At 41.6% G+C, this 14,326-nt stretch overlaps 2 pseudogenes; one reads left to right on the forward strand and one right to left on the reverse strand.

Annotated features, from left to right (window-relative positions):
- Positions 1-811: 811 nt before the first annotated feature.
- LOC120858057 lies at positions 812-7,646 on the forward strand (annotated as a pseudogene).
- Positions 7,647-13,654: 6,008 nt separating this feature from the next.
- LOC120857468 lies at positions 13,655-14,011 on the reverse strand (annotated as a pseudogene).
- Positions 14,012-14,326: the final 315 nt, after the last annotated feature.

The following is a 14,326-nucleotide window of genomic DNA, read 5'->3' on the forward strand; positions in this document are numbered from 1 at the left end:
ATGCCCACCATTACAGTATCATCTAGAATAGTTTCACTGTCCTAAAAATTGTCTACATTTTACCTATTCATCCTGCTGTCCTCCCAACATCTAGTTATCACTTCTTAGTGTTTTTACAATAGTTTTTGTGTATTTCTTGAGTTTCCCTTCTTGATCTTAAATATGTATGTTTACTTATTTATCTTTTTCCTTCACTGTCTTTACATAATAGGGATATTAAAATAAATTAATATTTTTGAATTGAACATTAAATATCAGATAAAATAAAATTAAATTAATTATAATTATGATCTTTATTCTATAAAGTTGCTTAAATGTATTTTTTGTTTGTTTGTTTGTTTAAAAGAGGAGAGAACAAAGAGGAAAAAACCAAATTGCAGTCTGCATATCTAGCAACACTTTTAAGTTTGACAAATTCAACTTTGAAGAATCAAGCTGTATCTATTTCTGAATGCTTGAAGTTGCCAACTGACTCATTATCTGCTTTCTTTACCTAATATCAACACATCTAAAATTTTGTCAAATACTCCTTTTTAAAGACAGCATGACCAGAATAGGAGTTTCATATTAATTCCTAAACCTGATAGAATCATCCTGCTTTCCTGTTTTCAAATACATTCCTCAAAAGCCTGTTAAATAACCAACCTTCAGAATTATTATATCAAAAGTTAATCTTTATAGGCATCATTAACTAAATTGAGTAGATTAAGGCTAAACTAGAAAACAATAAAAAAGCAGCCAAACATAACCCTAACCTGTTTGAGTCTGGAAGAATTTTCTTTTTTCTTAAAGGGAAGGACAGGTTTCTGCCATGTGGCTGTACCTGGCGGTCCTCTTGGGCCTGTACCTCCTGTGCTGGTACCGGGAGAGGCAGGTGGTGAGCCACCTTTAGAACAAGTTCATTTTCATCACGGGCTGTGACTCGGGCTTCGGGAACCTGCTGGCCAGGCAGCTGGACCTGAGAGGCTTGAGGGTCCTGGCTGCGTGTCTGACAGAGCAGGGGGCCGAGCAGCTAAGGAACCAGACATCAGACAGGCTGCAGACGGTGATCCTGGATGTCACCAAGACAGACAGCGTTGCTTCGGCCAAGTGGGTGAAGGAACACGTTGGGGACAGAGGTATGGCCAGGGGAAATCTGTCCATTGGATAGGATGCTTTGTCTTCAGTGTTTTAGAATTAGCAAAAACCATGCCACGTGAAAAGTCTTGGGGATCAGGGTGGGGGTATATTTGGGACATGTTTTATTACATGAAGACTCAAAAATACATTAGCATTCATGGAGTAAGTGAACACATTTGGGACTGGCCTAAAAAAGTCAGGTTGTATGAAATATGAGTGTATCAGAGTGGAAGGTAAAACAGTGAGGAAACAGGTTTAATAGGTAAGAGGATGTATAGGTAGGGAAGATAGAATGAAGGCTAGAAAGGCAATGAGGGGAAAGAAAGAGGTGACTGTGGTGCAGAAACCGAAATTTGCATGTATGATATCCTCTGAAAATCCAGAGTGAAAAGGTTAACTCCGCCATGAGCAGGCTGCCATTATGCTGCTTGTATATAATTTTACATGTCTTTTCTTGAGAACAGTATGCTGCTGCTGCTAAGTCGCTTCAGTCGTGTCTGACTCTGTGAGACCCCATAGATGGCAGCCCACCAGGCTCCCCCATCCCTGGGATTCTCTAGGCAAGAATACTGGAGTGGGTTGCCATTTTCTTCTCCAATACATGAAAGTATAAACCTGTCTTTCTCAAAGTTAGCAAATGGTGAGAATCAGAAAAACCTACTGTATCCAGGGAAGGTTCTGGAAATGTCTTTATTGTTCAGTCAGTGCCGACAGTGAATTTTATGATGAGTCAATCTTGAGAAAATAATTGAGATCAAGGTATACCCAAACTCCTGTCACCAAGACCCAAGCAAAATCTGTGTGTAGTGTCCCCTCTTATCAGTCCTGGCATGAGTTTCTCAGACAGCCCAGGCAAGCAGCAGAGAGGGCTTCCTGTGAGGCTAAGTAGGTGCCTTACCTTTGGCAAGGGAGCAGCCAGATTTCTCAGTTTTCTAGAAGAAAATCCAGGGCTGACCATTTGGGATCTGGAAGTGGTATGTCCTTCAGCTGAGTGAGCATTCTGCAGACTAATAGCTGTAGGTGTTGGGTCTTTCTCCCTTTCTTGCACTCACCTGGCCTTGACCCATGTGCATCCTGAGCAAGAACTCTGAATACAGGGAATCCCTGAGAGAGAGGGGAAAGCCAAGGAAAGGCATGTTGACCGTCCCACTGCCCGTGCTGTGCTCAACATGAAGGGACTGCTGTTGTTGTTCAGTCACTAGGTCGTGTCTGACCCCATGGACTGCAGCCTGCCAGGCTCCTCTGTCCACAGGATTTGCCAGGCCAAAATACTGCAGTGGGTTGCCATTTCCTTCTCCAGGGGATCTTCCCATTCCAGGGATCAAACCCACATCTCCTGCATCTGCTGCAATGGAAGGCGAATTCTTTACCACTAGCACCCCCTGGGAAGCCTGAAGGAACTGCTGCTTTCTCTCAAGTTCTGCGTGTTTCTTCCTTGCATAGCCCTTCTGCTCCCAGTGCTGAAAGGAAATCAAGAATTAATTCCTTCTGTCCATGCTATGTGGTCCTCTCAGCTGCAAATGTTCCAGTCGTTGGCACAGGTGGAGGACACTTTATCCTTATTTTTGTAAAAGGCTCTGGGACCATTTTGTTAGGGGGTGGGGTGCTGTTTAAATGTCTTCTTTTGGCACTTTGGCAAAATGCTTGTTCACAATTACTGAGAGCAGCATGATTTTCTAGTTTAAATTCATGACACAAAAACTTACTAAATTTTTGTTTGAGCTACATAGCTACTGAGGCCAAATAAAAGAGGATGAGATATTGCCTTGCTTCAGGCTGAATGTCCAGCTGGTCACTGTAGAGGCCCTGCACTGCACATCAGATCAAAGGTGTGGAAATGCATCCACACCCACATAGAGAAAAGATTTTCTCTTAGTTAAAAAGTAAACTTTAAAACAAAGCTTTATTTGAAAACAAACTAGCGCTACAAGTAAAACTATCACAACTAACTATAATTCATTTTAATTGATGATTGTCTGTGACTCTGTAGCTATCATCACAAACACACAATGTGAGAAATGTGAGAAAATTGAACTCTTACATTGTTTACAGAACAATGAACCATTAATTAGGTTGACATGTATTTTGTAATCATTTATTTCAAAAAGTTGTTCTATTTGGTCACATTATTTCAAGATCTTGGAGTGAATAAGGACTTTTTACTGCCTCAAGTATTTTCAAAACACCCCAAAATTCCTTGAGCCCCAGGATACATGTTTCCTTTGAAGTTTCGCTTTTCTCTCTCTCTCCCGTAGTAATGAGAGAAAAATGAAAAGGGGGTTTGGCCCTTTCAGAGATAAGTCTCCATATGTTAATGAAAGGTTGAAGCCTCAAAACCTCACACCCTCAATGGTCCAGAAATAAGCCTCCTGCTTAAGCAGCTAAATCGGATGCATTTGGGAACTGCTGATGCCAGTGGCTTCCTGTAGTCACCATTTTATTCATTCTGCATCTCTGAATTGGAGCCTCTGTTTTAAAGGCCACCCCTGGCTGAAGCCTTCTTTCTAAATCTAGTTATGCATACTTTTCTGACTTTTTTTGAATTTAATCTTGGTTGTATTAATTATCAGTGTAGTCCCTTTTTCCAATACAACTTTTATTGCAAGCAATTTTAAATTTCTTGAGAGAATGATTGATGTCTTAACCATTTGAATATATATTATTTACACATACAGTCTCCTGTGAGACTGGATGACATTGGCCCATAAGAATCAGTAAACACCCCAGCACAGATCCCTCACTCTCTTCCCCTTTAAAAAAAAATGGGATATACTTGCTTTACAATGTTGTGTTGGTTTCTGCTGTACAACAAAATGAATCAGCTATAAGCATACATATATTCCCTCTCTCTTGGACCTCTCCTCCACCCACTTCCCCCATGCCACCATCTGGGTCAACACAGAGCCCTGCTCTGAGCTCCCTGTACTATACAGCAGGTACTCTCTGCCTTTTGAGAATGGGATCTCTGAAGTGGAGAATGGCCTCTGTTGGGATTTTGAGCCAAGGACATAAATTGTGGCAGATGTCACTTCTTTTCTATTCACATCCCCCATCCTCTGCAAAGTTCTAAAAAATGAATAAAGGAAAGAAAGCAATATTGTTTAAAAAAAAGTGATACTGATATTGGGGAATTATTACTTAAAAACCATTCTCACAATACAAGAGTGTATATTCTCTTCCTTCCAGTCTTTTTGGGTTATGAGAGTGGTGGAGAGAAGACCAGGAATTGTGAGACAATGAAAGAAATGTGAAGAGGTTTCCCAAGTGGTGAAAGTGGTAAAGAATCTGGCTGCAATGGAGGAGACCAAATGCAGTTCGATCCCTGGGTCGGGAAGATCCCTTGGAGGAGGGCATGGCAACACACTTCAGTAATCTTGCCTGGAGAATCCCCTGGATAGAGGAGCCTGTGGGCTGCAGTCCACAGGGCCACACAGAGTTGGACACAACTGAAGTGACTTACCATGCACACATAAAACATACTTTATAATTTGCCAATCTATTGGATTTATTGTTTATCTTCCTTAAGAGAATGTGGTTTGAACACTGAAATGATTCATAAATGGGCTTTCTGTCTCTAACTAATATTTTTGTTTCTACTCCAGGCCTCTGGGGTTTGGTGAACAATGCTGGCATCCTTCTGCCTGCTGCCCCAAATGAATGGCTGACCAAAGATGACTTCTCCAAGATCTTGAATGTGAACTTAATTGGCCTCATTGAGGTGACACTGAGCTTTTGTCCCCTGATCAGAAAAACCAGAGGAAGAGTAGTCAATGTTTCTAGTCCAGCTGGGAGAGAGTATCTCTGTTTGGCGGTGGCTACTGCATTTCTAAGTATGGGGTAGAAGCTTTATCTGACAGCCTGAGGTAAGGCCCAACCTCTGAGGAAGACTTGACTGTGGCTAGGAGTGTATTTGTGAATGGTGAGCCTGGGTTCCTGATATATAGATGGCAACTAAAATGAGAAACTTTGGAAATGGAATGTTTAAATCTTTTCACAATATAAGGTAGTACATTCAGTTCAGTTCAGTCTCCCAGTTGTGTCCGACTCTTTGCGACCCCATGAATCGCAGCACGCCAGGCCTCCCTGTCCATCACCAACTCCCGGAGTTCACTCAGACTCATGTCCATCGAGTCAGTGATGCCATCCAGCCACCTCATCTTCGGTCGTCCCCTTCTCCTCCTGCCCCCAATCCCTCCCAGCATCAGAGTCTTTTCCAATGAGTCAACTCTTTGCATGAGGTGGTCAAAGTACTGGAGTTTCAGCTTTAGCATCATTCCTTCCAAAGAAATCCCAGGACTGATCTCCTTCAGAATGGACTGGTAGTACATTAGGGAATGTGAAAAATGTATTAGGATTTATTTGGTCTTAATTGCCACTCCTATAAGATTTCTATGTGTTTCAAACAAATTTAATATATTTCTATAAGACATATATATGTATAAAATATAAATGAATATTATGTATGTAATGTACACTTCACATGTGAATGATAAGAGTCTGTCACTAAAAAATTATTTGCCTTATTAATTAAGTACCTTAAGTCACTAAACCTGACGGTTCTCATAAGGAAAGACTGAACCTTGGTGGGTTATAGGGAAAGCTCTGCGCCAAGCATTCTATTCACTCCTCACAGAAAACTCATGCATAAGACACGATGATTCTCTATGGTCAAGTGTGAAGTTGAGCCAGGATCTGAACTCAGTTCTGTGGGTGAAAATCTCTGGAGTGGGCATACAGCAAATATGAACCTGAGTATGTGCTGGTGCATAGAGGCACCGACAAGGGGGTGACTTACCTTTCCCTGGGAGCAGAGGTCAAGGAAGGCTTCACAAAGACACTGAGTTCTAACTTGAGCAGTAGGTAAGGAGATAGAGGCTCAGGGGTTCAGGGAGCTGTCACAGAGTGGTGAGGGTCTGTAAGAGAGTGGTGTGAGATGGGCAGCAAGAGGCAGCATCAAAGCCCAGATCTGAAGCTTTTCAGAAAGCAGTCTATGGGTACTGGCCCTTCTCATTTTACTTGAACATCTTCCCAAGATGCTTGAATGTACTCTTTCATATTCTTCCCTGACCCAAATGCCTTTCTTGAAACCTTCTGCCTTGGGCATTCTTTGCTTAAGAAGGGGTGGGATTGATTAGGTCAGACGCCAATATCATTTCCTTGGTTAACACTCTCTCACCTTGTGTTTCACAAGGGAGCTCAGTCATTTTGGCATTCGTGTTGTTCTCATAGTACCTGGAAAGTACAAAACATCCATTTCCCTGACAATATGCAGGATATACTCGAGGGGACCTGGAGTCAAGTGTCCCCAGAGGTGGAAGAGAGCTATGGGCAGAAGTACTTTGAAGGCTGTAAGTTCTTCCTCTATTCCCCCAGAGTGGGGATGGCAGAGTTATTGACTTCTCAAGTCCTTGGTGTGCACAGCAGGAGGCCCAGCTCACTTGCTGCTGTCCCTCCTGCTTCACTCAGGCTGTCAGCTTTCCCCTGAGCCCCAACACCTGCTCAGTATATGAAAGCTCTGTGCCAGGTGCTATGGAAGAATTAACTCTGTCAGTTCTCATAACCCTAGAAGGAAAGTGCTTGTGTTATCCCTCATTTACAGATAAGGAAACTGAAGCCTGAAATATTGAGTCATTTCCCAAGATTACTCTACAAGTCAGTGGCAGAGTGATGAATTGAATCCTGCAATGTTTGGACATGACTGAGTGACTGAGCATGCACACAAACATATATATGTGTGTTACACACACACACACACACAGAGACACATATATACACACACACACATATAATATTGCTCTAGACAACCTTAGCCCAATAGAAATACAATGCTAGCCACAACTGTAAGTCACATATGCAATTTTAATTTTTCTAACAGCCACATTAAAGAAAAATGACAGGTGAATTTAATTCAGAACAGACTCTATCCAGAATACTGTCATTTCAACAAATCAATATAAAAAAAATTACAACTGAGATATTTTACATTCTTTCTTTGTATTAAGTCTTTACAACCCAATGTGAATTTTTACATTTATTGTGCATCTCAACCAGATTGACCACATTTCTTATGCTCAGTTGCCACTTGTGGCTCTGACTGCAGTGCTGGACAGCACAGCTGCAGAGCCTGTGCCCTGAGCCCTGCACCCTGCACCCTCTTGCACAGCCCTCCAGCAGCTACCACCCAGCCTCAGACCTGGGAAACAAGACCACTCTCTTCCTGTCCTGTACTCCCCCACTTCTCTGATATTGCTTGTACCTTGTATTTTCTCCTGCTTCTTTTCAAGTTAATGTGTTACCACAGTTCTAACTTTCCCCCGACTCTATAACAGATTGCCAGTATTTTCATGGCCTCATTGCTAAAGGAAAGGAGAATCTGAGCCCAGTCGCCAACTGCATGAAGCGCAAGCCTGACTGCTGTTGACCCTCGTATCTGCTACTCTGTTGACTGGGACAGCAAATGCTTCACTTTCGCTCTGTCTTATTTACCAACATCTGTGGCAGACTTTATCCTTTGTCATATTTTATAGGCAATCAGGCCTTAAAATGCTTTGTAGTCTGTGAGTTCAACCTAAACACTTGATTCTAGATGGGGAGCAGTCGTCAGATTTTCTTCTTGAAAGGAGAATGAACCAGAGGAACATGCAGCTCTCTGCTCCAATGGGTCCTCAGAGATGATGCCATATTTTAGTTCATAAATTTTTAGATTCTTTCAAAAAATACTTGGTGCATACCTCCAATATTCCAGGCACAGTTCTGGGTGCTAAACATTCATCCATATACAAAACAAGATCCCTGCCTCGTGGCACTCACTTTCTAGCTGGATCACTCCAGTGTGGGATGACTCTGCCGAGAGAATTTTCAAAGTTCAAAGGGCTATCGGGTCTCTTAACAACCTGGAGTAAGAGGTGTGGGCATGGTCATAGCTACTACCTTGAGAGTCTCACATTATTGGTGGTTTTCTATTTGAGATATAAATTATTTTCTTTCCAGCAGTTTTTTCTTAATCTTACTTTTCTAAAAATTAGTTTATCAAATAAATCAATGGATTAAATAATTTAGTCCTCTTCTTGTCAACTTTTGAAATACTCAGACTTAACTACCTCTGTCTGGGCTTCCCTTGTAGCTCAGATGGTAAAGAATCTGCCTGTAATGTGGGAGACCTGGGTTCGATCTCTGGGTTGGGAAGATCCCCTGGAGAAGGAAATGGAAACCCACTCCAGTATTCTTGCCTGGAAAATCCCATGGACAGGGGAGCCTGGCAGGCTACAGTCCTTGGGGTTGCAAAGAGTCGGACACGACTGAGCGACTAACACACACACATACGCACAACTACCTCTGCCCAGATTTTCTGTCAGCGGTCACCTGCATGACTCTGTGAAAGTGTTCCTCTAGTCCTCGCCTTGTTTTCTGACCCCTGCTTTGCCCCAGATCAACCTCACTTTCCTCTCCTCACCCAATTCCTCTCAGTTCTGCTCCCTTCCCCACTTAGCTTTGGGGAGGGTATGTTGAGTGTAGGGAAACTGGCCTTGGGAATCAAAAAGGGTCAAGGTCGGATCCCAACTCTGCTATTCCTGACTGTGTAACTCTGGGCAAAGATATTGCTCTGAGTTTGCTTCTTTTAAATGAGAATAATATTGTCCCATATGTCTGTTTCTAGAGTTCAGAGAGACTCAAGGTGCTCTGAGACGGATCCTTCTTTCTGCCTCCGGAGGATATTCTTGGAAGTTAGGCTTCAAATATTCTAAAACTAACCATTTGTCCTTGCGTCTCTCTCCATGGTTGGTCACTCAGTCGTGCCCAACTCTTTGTGACCCCGTGGACGGTAGCCCACCAGGCTCCTCTGCCCATGGGGTTCTCCAGGCAAGAGTACTGGAGTGGGTCGCCATTTCCCTTCACAGGGGATCTCCCCAATCTAGGGATTGAACCTGCATCTCCTGAGGCTCCTGCATTGGCTGGCAAATTCTTTACCACTGAGCCACCTGGGACTCTCTTAGCAATATCTAATTATATGATGCTTTGGACTCATCATACCATATCTACATTTAAAAATACTTAGCTCATGGGGGATAATGCTATGAGATAGGTAACCTCTTATTATCCCCGCTTACTTGTGTGAAAACTCAAACTGAGAATGGCTCACTTCTCTTAGTTCTGAGAATCTCCAGTTAAGCGCAGGACAGGTCTCCTGACTCCAAGTCTCATGGTGGCCTAAATAGATAAATAGAACTCTCATGCTATGCCAACATTTCTTTTTTTTTAGATTTTAGATTTTATTTATTTACTTTTTAATTTTTATTTTTACTTTATTTTGCTTTACAATACTGTATTGGTTTTGCCATACATTAACATGAATCCGCCACGGGTGTACATGAGTTCCCAATCCTGAACCCCCCTCCCACCTCCCACCCCATATCATCTCCCTGGATCATCCCCGTGCACCAGCCCCAAGCATCCTGTATCCTGTATCGAACATAGACTGTATGCCAACATTTCTATTCTTGTAGTGATAAAATCATACATTTTTCACATTGAAAAATTATTCATTTGATGTCCTACCCAGGCAGAATCTTAGGTATTTCAAAGAGAAAATTATGTCTGTGTTGGAATTATTGCTATGTTTGGAGACATGGGAACTTGCTGTCTGCATAATACATTCATCCTGTCAGAATTATTCTGCTTTACAAATGAGAGAATACTGATTGCTGTTATCTTTGACTGCACAGACCTGGTCCGAATCAAATGGACAGTTACAGAGGAAAATTTGTCATCACTGTTCTGCCATTATTTTCAATAAGAATAATTCTAAAATGAGGTGATCAACAAATCAAACCATCATAAATAAATCATCATATGTTAAGACCCTCTTAAGTTGGAGATTTCACATGAATATTGCTACCATTTAAATAGTATGCTAAAAGAGTCAAATATATGAGATACGTGGTAAGGACAGTGATCTCACTGTAAGCCCCGATAAGCATAGCATTTATCCTCAGAGTTCTGATGGCAGAAAAATCTAACCTCTTTTCTTCTAATAGTTTGGCAGATTAAAAAAAATTTTTGCCTGGATGGGAGGGTAGTTAGGGGAAGAATGGATACACTTGTATATATGGCTGTATCTTTTCACTGTTCACCTGAAATGGTCACAACAATTTTTGTTAATTGGCTATACCCCAACACAAAATAAAAAGTTAAAAAGTAAATAACTTGATTTCTGAAATCTAGCTTAAGAAATCCAATTAAAACAACGTTTGATTGAGTAAACTACTATATCCTAGTCACTGGGCCAAGTGGTAAAGGAAAAGTAAAATACAGCTCTAGATTTTAAGATGGCAGCAGGGCTTCCCTGCTGGCTCAGTGGTTAAAGAATCTGCCTGCCAATGCAGGAGACACAGATTTGATCTCTGGGCCGGGAAGATCCCACACACTTCAGAACAACTAAGCCCAAGCTCCACAACTACTGAGCCTGCGCTCTAGAGTCCGGGAGCTGCAACTACTGAGCCCACGTGCCGCAACTTCTGAAGCCCTCATGACCTACAGCCCGAGTTCCACAGCAAGAGAGTAGTCCTTGCTCACCACAATTAGAGAAGAGCCTGCACGGCAACGAAGATCCAGGACAGCCAAAAATAACTAGCTAAATAAAGTTATTTAAAAAGATGGCAGCAGCTTGAAATTATTGTAACCTTAACCTCTACACTAAATCTTAGAAAAGGGGGAACAAGGTGAAGGGGAAAGACCGTGAAAGTGAAAGTGTTAGTCGCTTAGTTGTGTCCGACTCTTTGTGACCCCGTGGACTGTAGCCCCCAGGTTCCTCCGTCCATGGGATTTTCCAGGCAAGAATACTGGAGTGGGTTGCCATTTCCTTCTCTAGGAGATCTTCCTGACCCAGGGACCTAACCTGGGTCTCCTGCATTGCAGGCTGAGTCTACTGTCTGAGCTGCCAGGGAAGTCCATGTAAGATGTATATTATGCTTCTTCTTGGAACATGTATCTATCTATCTATCTATCTATTTATCTCTATATATGTATATGAATACAAACTTCAAAAATACAAGAATATACATTAAGCTAATGGCATGCAGGGGTTACTACTAGAAAAAGAAAATACCATAAGTTGAGGCTAATTGTCAAAAAAGACTTAAATATTATTTGCAATGCTATAATTAAAAAATAAGGACATAGATATACATTATAATTTAATACATAGTAATAAAATAACATTAAAAAAATGCGGTGCTAAAAATTCACTCCACACTGTAACAGTGAGTCAGGTTAAGGCAGGCATCGACACTGTGGAGGGTTTGGGGGATGTGCGGAGTGTCGGAGAATCTGGGCATGAGCTGAAGGAGGGGACTGTATGTGCAGGAGAGCTGTCCAGATTCACCTGGGTGAGTATTGTGGTCACATAGGAGAGCTGCCCAGCATGGCTTGTTGGAGCCCAGTGGAAGTAAGGAGGCTGTTTGCACATGGAAGGGGGTTGCGGCAGTGATGGGAAACTGCTTCCGTAAAGGGGGCAGATTGAATAAATGACTATATTAATAAGATTTCTTACTTATAGAGAAAGGAGCTACAAATATGCAAAGGCAAAAACTCTATTCTAATTTTGGACTGAAACTGGAGGTATTGTTGTGAGCCCATGGTTTTCCATACAAGTAAATATGGATTTAAATATGTATATGAACTTATGCACATGTATATGCACTCACACACGTGTATACACATATCCATACATATACATTTTGTTGTTCAGATGCCAAGTCGTGTCTGACTCTTTGCAACCCCATGGACTGCCGCATGGCAGGCCTCCCTGTCCCTCACCGTTTCCAGGAGTTTGACCAAGTTCATGTCCATTGCATTGGTGATGCCATCCAACCACCTCATCCTCTGTCACCCTCTTCTCCTCCTGCCTTCAATCTTTCCCAGAATCAGGGTCTTTTCCAATGAGTCAGCTCTTCATATCAGGTGGCCAAAGGATTGGAACTTCAGCTTCAGCATCAGTCCTTCCAATGAGTATTCAGGGTTGATTTCCTTTAGGACTGACTTGTTTGATCTCCTTGCTGTCAAGGGACTCTCAAGAGTCTTCTCTAGCACCATAGTTTAAAAGCATCAATTCTTTGGTGCTCTAGTCTTGTTTACTGAAAGGGCTTGGGAAGAATAACACAATAGCAATAGCAATCAGAAAACTTTGTATCTAGATCTTGACTTCTAACTACCATTGTCTACTAAAAGGAAACAAGACTACTTAGAGAAGTGGTTGACAGGTGCTGGGAATATGCAAGATGAGTTTGGACCATCTTGTTGAAGGAGAAAGGAAGTAAGCACTCAAAGGATGAAGAAATTTGTCAAAATAACCCAGAAGGTAGATTCCAGGGGCCCCCACTGAACAAATCTATGAGTATTTGGGCATCAAAATAAATATCTAAAAAACAGATATTTAGCCAATTGATCAAAACAAAAAACCATAAGCCATATTGACATGGAGGATCTGTTTGACCCATCACAAAGCTCCATCCCCTTGGTCATGGCCTTTTGTTTAGAGATAAGCACATGACTCATGAGGTTAATCAGGAAGGTCATTAGTAGGAACTGATATGTGGCTACAGCAAAAATTTCATTTTCCTCTAGGATTTTTTATCTGGGGACAGTAAGTATAGGATACTGGCGGCCATCTTGCCTACCACATGGAAGGAGCCAATTCTTTTTGAAGCACAAAGCCAAGCAGTGGTAAGTAGAATTGAGAGTTGGGATGAGAAACCGCAAAGACATTATTTGATCCCCTGGATTCAGTAGGGCCAGAAGCTAGTTACCTCCCTGGATTTCCCTGCCCTGGTTATGTGGAGATGTTTTCTTTTTTTTTAATTTTATATATTTGTTTATCTCTCAGTTTGTGAAAATGTCCTTAATTTGTTATGTAGCAAACAAACTTCAACTTCAACTATGATTGCTATGCAAAAGAACAGAAGATAATCTGCTTTGCAATGAACTTTATTTTTTTATTATTTTTTAAAATTAATTTATTTTTTAAATTTAAATTTATTTATTTAATTGGAGGCTAATTACTTTACAATATTGTATTGGTTTTGCCATACATCAACATGAATCCGCCACGGGTGTACACATGTTCCCCAGCCTGAACCCCTCTCCCATCTCCCTCCCCATACCATCCTTCTGGGTCATCCCAGTGCACCAGCCCCAAGCATCCTGTATTCTGCATCGAACCTGGACTGGTGAATCATTTCTTATATGATATTATACATGTTTCAATGCCTTTCTCCCAGATCATCCCACCCTCTCCCTCGCCCACAGTGTCCAAAAGACTGTTCTATGCATCTGTGACTCTTTTGCTGTCTTACATAAAGGGTTATCATTGCCATCTTTCTAAATTCCATATATATGTGTTAGTATACTGTATTGGTGTTTTTCTTTCTGACTTACTTCTGCAATGAACTTTAAAGTTCAATGGCACACAGGCAACATGTTATATATGAAAAAATTACTAACTGAACTACAGGTATTAAATACTGAAAAAAAGTTAGCCGTTTATTATAATTTATTTTATTTAACAATCTAGGAAGTTTGCAGCCATCAGCAGTTCCAGTGGAATTTCAGGTGCAATTGGGAATTCAGGAATCTCCTCGGAGCTGTTAGTGTATTGAATCTTGTAGGTAAAATACATGCATACTTTTGATAGCACATGTAAAGGGATCTCTCTAAAATTGACTTCGTTAGTTTTGTTCTCAGCAAACTGACCTGGGCCACTCAACATGGTTTTTATTGTTCCTGATGTTAGCGCATGTTCTGTCTATACAATAAATTCATGACCATCTGAAGATGTCAGTTTGATATGCATGGCATCAGGGCCCTCACAGCCACCACAGGTTTTCTCTTCATCCATTATGTTCTTATGAATTCTACTTGGCTTCCATAGGAACTTTAGTAGTTTCTCATCAGCTCTGCAGCAATCCCAGCCACTGCACTGGGTCCCCGCTCACTGCCACAGCTCCTACACCAGAGATGCCCTGCACCACCACCCCCGCCCCTTTCCCTAGGTTCTGGGGTAGCAGCTGTTTTCTTTTATAGTAGTTTGGTTTGGATTTCTATCACTTGTACCCCAAGTGTTCTACTATGGAAAGATATGCACTTAAAATGATAATTTCAGTAAAATGTATAATTAGATATAGAGAAGCATGATGTGGATCAGAGAAAGTGT

The sequence above is a fragment of the Oryx dammah genome, unplaced genomic scaffold, assembly GCF_014754425.2.
Source record: "Oryx dammah isolate SB20612 unplaced genomic scaffold, SCBI_Odam_1.1 HiC_scaffold_29, whole genome shotgun sequence".
Lineage (NCBI taxonomy): Eukaryota > Metazoa > Chordata > Mammalia > Artiodactyla > Bovidae > Oryx > Oryx dammah.